Source organism: Rhinatrema bivittatum, chromosome 18 (genome assembly GCF_901001135.1).
Source record: "Rhinatrema bivittatum chromosome 18, aRhiBiv1.1, whole genome shotgun sequence".
Taxonomy (NCBI): Eukaryota; Metazoa; Chordata; class Amphibia; order Gymnophiona; family Rhinatrematidae; genus Rhinatrema; species Rhinatrema bivittatum.
Genome location: NC_042632.1, coordinates 61,126,662 through 61,133,514, shown reverse-complemented (window position 1 = coordinate 61,133,514; position 6,853 = coordinate 61,126,662).

The window sequence follows — 6,853 nt, the reverse complement described above, 5'->3', positions numbered from 1 at the left end:
TGCAAAAAGACAACAAAACCTTCAGCAAAGGATTAAAAACTTGGCTATTCAAGCTAGCCTACCAAATAGAGAAGGAGAAACAGTGAGGCAGGCAAAGTATGAGATCTGAACAAATAGTGTGTAGCTGTATTTCAATTTGTTTTTTACTCTACCTTCTCGTTGTTCTTCACAGGATGAGAAGTTGACACTTATAAAATAGATTTGTTTTTAAACCGATAGTTCCTGGACAGTATTGTATCACACCCCAATTATATCATTGAGAAAACTATGTACCGAATCATTATGGCACGCGTGTAAATTAATGTATCCCAGCATCCTTATTTTATGTGCCTTATTGTAAACCATTGTGACGGATCCTTCCTAACGACGGTATAGAAAAGATTTAAATAAATAAATAAATAAATAAATAAATAAATAAATTATTGAAAGACTCCCAAAGAAAGATTCATATCCATTACAAGTAATTCAATATGGTTGCTCGATTAATTTTTCGTTACTCGAGGAGGATGAGCACAGCACCTTTGTTGAACACCTATATTGGTTGCCTATAGAAAAGTGCACCCGGTTCAAGATTTTGTCATTAATCTTTAAGGCGATGTAAGAGCAAAATATCTGCAGAAAGGGTCAAGCGTTAGACTCCGAATCACAACCTGCCTTCTCAGAATGATAACGTGTGTGTGTGGTTCCTTCTAGAAAGGAAGCAAGAAAGATGTTTTCTAGGAGAAGGATGTTTGTAGTTTGGGGACCTGAGTTGTGGAACTCCGTGCCCGCAGGCTATAAGATTGGAATTAAATTATTTAGCCTTCAGGAAGTAAAAAAAAAAGACTTGGTTATTTTGATTCAGTAGCTCTAGAGCCTTGGGGTTCTTTCATCAGCATTGAGGAAGGCTGTTCACATGGATTTTGTTTCTTTTTAACTGTTTTATATGTATTTGATTTTATTGTTGTTTTTAAATTGCACACCACTCTGGCCAGACTAGGCTGATTTAGTGGGTTGAAAGAAAAATAAATAAATAAAATACACCTTATGGGGCCGACTTATTCTGAAGTAAACCTTCTGAAAAAACCTATTTAACTCCCTGTAAGTTAATAATGATTTACAAGGAGATTGATTCATAACATGAAAGAGGCTCACAGGTCCAAAACCCTAGGTTCATTTAAAAGAAAACTTCTTGTAACCTGTGTCTCCTTAACCAAATCAGGAAAAATGGAAATGCATTGATCCTTAAAGGATACATTTTTAAGCCAAAAGAAGTATCTTATCATCCACTGCTTGTCACTCTCTTTAGCAAAGATTACCAATAAGGTGGATCTCCCAGTTATCTCACAGCATGCACAGAGGTCCACCCTAGCAAAAGAGTCAGATTTCTCTGCTGTGGATAAAATACTCTTCCAGTCCGGCAAATAATAAGATTAGCAACTTCAGGAATTACTTCCTTTGAGACCTTAAAAAAATCTAAAGAGATTTTTCCGAGCATTTCTTTAGGTGTATTAGGAAACATAGGAAAATTTAAAAACCTAAGATTAAAGCATCTTAAATGGCTACCCTATTCTCTAATTTCAGATATATCGACTGAACATTGTTAATTAGAGCAACATCACACTGTTCTAATTGAGAACACTGGCTTTCAATTTGCTGTACCTTAGAAACCTGATCAGATAACTTCTGAGAATTATCATTAACTGAAGTAGGAAATTTATGAACAGTTCCCAAGATCAAATCAAATTTCGTAGACACCGGTTGATGCAATTTGGCAATAGCTGACCACATCGCTCCATGGTAATCTCCGCAGGCTTCGCTATGGGTTGATAGCTGTTAACCTCCAAGAAAAACAACAGACTCTGATCTTCCCAGTAAAGGGCTCTCTTCCTCCCCAGGAGAAGGGGAAGTTCAAAGCGCCCAGAAGAGACGTCTGGTAATTGGGCAGGTAAGAAGTTACTGTAAATAAATAACCCATTAAAGGACTTCCCTAAACATGTTTTGCCCCTAAAGAGTCTGGGAATTCTGCTTGATGCGCCCTTTTCCTTTAAACCACAGGTTAGCGAGGTCATCAAAACTGTTGTTTTTTAAGCTTCGTTTGATCGCTGGTTTAAGGCATCTTTTCTACGATCATGATTTTCTGACTGTAGTTCGTTCTATAATGTTTCCACATCTAGATTATTGTAACAGCCTGATTATAGGGTTACCCAAGATCAAGTTGCAACCTATGCAACTTTTACTAAATGCTGCTGCTCGGCTGGTTTCTCATACGAAACGGACCAAACATATTTCACCAATTCTTTGTAAATTGAATTGGTTTCCTGTGCATGAACGCATTGAATTTAAAATTGTAATGATCGTGTTTAAGCTTCTCAGTCTGGATGGTTCACATTGGACAAATGCATTGCTGCGTATTTACAAACCAACTAGAGGTTTGAGATCTTCTCAACTAAATGTGCTCGATATTCCTTCTATGCGGCAAGCTAGTCTATTCTATACGAGATAGACATCGTTTTCAATTGTTGCTCCATCTTTATGGAATCTCATTCCTTTTGAGCTGCGTTCTTTGGATAACGTAAAGAAATTCAAGAGGCTTTTGAAAGATTTTCTGCTCCATCCGGTCTTTAGTATTTTCTAGAATCTATGACTGTGACAGATTTTTATACCTTTTTTAGGTATGATTTAGGATTTATTTTTGTCTGATTACAATTGTATTATATGTTTACATAATATTGTTGAGACTGTGGTTTCTATGAAACTAGATGAGTTGTGTTTTTTGTCATGTTATTGTTTTGATGATATTATGTATGTATGTTGTAAATCGCCTAGACCTTTGTGAGTTAGGCGTTTAATACGTTTTAATAAATAGAATTGGAAATAGGAGTAGGCCCAGTAGACCCTTAACGAGACCACAGTCTCTTCATGAACAGGTTTAACCACCCCAAGTTCCCCAGTTCCTGCCTATCTTGTGAAAAAAAAACCTGTTGTATCATCAGTTGAGAGGATGAAGGGTTCGCTATAACTCTCCTGATCAAAAACGAGCACCCCCCTTTCTTTTCTTCCCCATAATATATGAACAATTACAGTAAGTACAAATATGAGTGTACGGGCGCAAGGCTTCAATGCGCCGCTCTACGCTGCCTTTTATATTCCCCACTGCTTGATGTAATGTGGCAGGGCATCCTGGTGAGCAAATGCAGTCAGGCGCTGGAGGGATCTGCACAATCCTATTATGTATTTTTAAACTCTTATTTCAACAACTTTTTAAGATATTTTAAAACCCTGCATGGATCTCACAGTCCTATGGGTGCAATGTATCTGTGATACCGCAAGTTCATTTTTATAAGGAACCCCTTATAAATCCTCCAACTATAGGAAAAGAGCTATAACTTCTGTATTTGGGGACTTAAACAAGTGCGGTGTTGAAAATTAAGTGAAAGTTATATTTATTTTTTGTTTTAGTTTCTTAATGCAACCTGATTTGTTTTCTGTTTGAAATATTGATCTTGAATATATTTTGTAAATAAATAACTACTTGTATTTTTGTCGGTGAGAATCACGAATTTCAGTTTTCAGACAGGGCACCAGTTAGCATAAAGGTAGCCCTGAGTGCACCTCAGATAAGTGGCCTTTCACTAGGACATTTCAGTTTGACTCTGTCTTATTTGTTGACTCTTTTCCATAAGAATTTTGATTCTTTGTGTTATCTTGTAATTTACAGGTTCTATATTTTCAGGAATTCAACTTCAGCTCTGAGTTAGGGGAAATTTAAGTTGATCCTCAGTTATTTAAGCTCCCTCTGAATCTTTATTTTATGTTAATCTCTTTATATTTTGAGTTCTTGCACTAATGTTCCTTAACTTTGTGTGCCTTTGTAACCTTATGAATGTTTTGTTAATTCTGGCCAGAATGTTTTGAAGGTGTGTGCACAGTTAGCTCCTGTCTGTAATTAGATGTCATCCAGTCCTTCTGTTCTGTCCTTGATGCTTCTTCTCTCTTCTCCAGGATCTCCCTATGTCCTTAATAAAAAGAGATTCCAACTCCCTATAACTGAAACTAAAAGTATTTATGTTCCTTTCTCCAACTGGAAAACATTATTGAAACTGTTTTCACTAACAAGTGTAAAAATATAATAAAAATATCAGTGAATGTCACTAAACTCTATTTTTATATTTAGGCCATTCCTTCAATTATATAGCACAAGAGTTTTTCTTCTTTTCCTAGCTCTCCCCTCAAACAGTTACTCTTTCAAGTTTTCAGACCCTAAACTGGGATTTCACTGTTGTTCTTTTCTCTCTTACATCAGCCTCCGTTCTGAATTGATCATTTGTTACTGATGGCTGTTGCAATCTTTGAAAATTCCACTGCTGACAGAAAATTGCACCTACCGCAGAGGAACTTAGGGTCAGCCAACAAAGGATTGTTAACAGTACCTACAATCAAATCGGCAAAACTCTATAGCAGGCCCAAAACTGTGGAGCTCTCTGCCTGAAGAAATTAGATTGCAAGCTGATATTAAAAAATTAAAAGCGTGGCTGTTTAAATGTGCCTGCTTAGAAACACAGTGACAGCAGAATATGGTTTTACTACAGCACATTCTTATTTTATCTTCCAACCTTCTAATTAATTTAAAGTTTATTTTAGTATTCATGATTATTGATGCTTCGTTGATTATTAAGTATTTTATAATATTGTTTATGTTCTGTATTTTCTTACTTTAATTTATTGTTCACCGTTATGATGGTTATACTGATATGACGGTATAAAAATAAACAAACCTTAAACCTTAAATTTAGTTGCAATTCTTTGATTGGCAATCATCCGCTTTCTCCCAAGGAAAGTTTCCCAAATCAGTTTTCTTTTAGAGATAATTATGAGTTTTCAAAATTATCACATCACAGTTCTTTCTCAGCCATAGTAAATGTTGGTAGGAAAAGAGCCAAGTGGTCCATCTAGGCTGCTGGGCAAGTTTTTTGGTTTTTTTTTTTGGGGGCGGGGGGGGTAGTAACTGCTGCTCCATGCAGGTTATCACCATGTCATCGCTTCTGGGTAGTAGCAACTGCTGCTCCATGCAGGTTTCCCCATGTCATCACTTCTGGGTAGTAGCAACTGCTGCTCCATGCAGGTTTCCCCATGTCATCGCTTCTTGATAGTAGCAACTGCTGCTCCATGCAGGTTTCCCCATGTCATCGCTTCTTGGTAGTAGCACCTGCTGCTCCATGCAGGTTACTCTCATGCCTTCACTTATAAGTAGTAGCAATTGTCCTAAACTCGATCCATGACTATATAATTCTGATCTAATTTTTGGAAAGTGAATGGTGAATAAAATGGAAAATGTCCTAATGCCTCTGAATCGCTCCATGGTGACCACATCTTAAATACTGTGAACAGTTCTGGTCGCCGCATCTCAAAAAAGATATAGTTGCACTAGAAAAGATACAGAGAAGGATGACCAAAATGATAAGGGGAATGGAACAGCTCCCCTATGAGGAAAGACTAAAGAGGTTAGGGCTGTTCAGCTTGGAGAAGAGACGGCTGAGGGGGATATGATAGAGGTCTTTAAAATTATGAGAGGTCTAGAATGGGTAAATGTGAATCGGTTATTTACTCTTTCGGATAATACAAGGACTAGGGGACACTCCATGAAGTTAGCAAGTTGCACATTTAAGAGTAATCGGAGAAAGTTCTTTTTCACTCAACGCACAATTAAGCTTTGGAATTTGTTGCCAGAGGATGTGGTTAGTGCAGTTAATATAGCTGGATTTAAAAAAGGATTGGATAATTTCTTGGAGGTGAAGTCCATTAACGGCTATTAATCAAGATTGACTTAGGAAACAGCCACTGCCATTAATTGCATCAGTAGCATGTGATCTAATTAGTGTTTGAGTACTTGCCAGGTTCTTGCAGCCTGGATTGGCCACTGCTGGAAACAGGATGTTGGGCTTGATGGACCTTTGATGTGACCCAGTAAGAATTACTCTGTGTGTGTGTTTGTATCACAGGGTGGTGTTAGGAGGGATATAGAATCTTCAAGATTACCCTGTGTGTGGGTGTGTTTGTGTATATGTGTGTGTGTATGTCCCAGGCTGGTGTGTAGGAGGGATATGGAATTGGGAGGTTTAATGTGTGTATGTCACAGGTTATGTGTTGTGTAGGAGTGATATGGAATCACCAGGATTAATATGTGTTTATGCTTTGCAGGCTGATGTGTAGGAGTGGATATGGACTCAGTAGGGTTAGTGTGTGTTTGTGTGTGTGTGTGTGTGTGTGTGTGTCCCAGGCTGGTGAGTAGGCGGGATATAGAATCAGCAGGGTTACTCCTTGTGTGAGTGTATGTACGTCCCAAGCTGGTGAGTAGGAGGGATATGGGATCTGAAAGGTTACTCCAGAGTATGTGTGTGTGTGTGAGTGTGTGTATACACGTCCCAGGCTGGTGAGTAGGCTGGTGAGAATCAGCAGGGTTACTCCTTGTGTGAGTGTATATGTGTGTGTGTGTACGTCCCAGGCTGGTGAGTAGGAGGGATATGGGATCTGTAAGGTTACTCCAAGTATATGTGTGTGTGTGTGTGTGTGTGTGTGTGTGTATACGTCCCAGGCTGATATGTAGGCGGGAGATAGAATCAGCAGGGTTACTCCTTGTGTGTGTGTGTGTGTTTGTGTACGTCCTAGGCTGGTGAGTAGGAGGGATATGGGATCTGCAAGGTTACTCCGAGTGTGTGTGTGTGTGTGTGTGTGTGTGTGTACACGTCCCAGGCTGGTGAGTAGGCTGGTGAGAATCAGCAGGGTTACTCCTTGTGTGAGTGTATGTGTGTGTGTGTGTGTACGTCCCAGGCTGGTGAGTAGGAGGGATATGGGATCTGCAAGGTTACTCCAA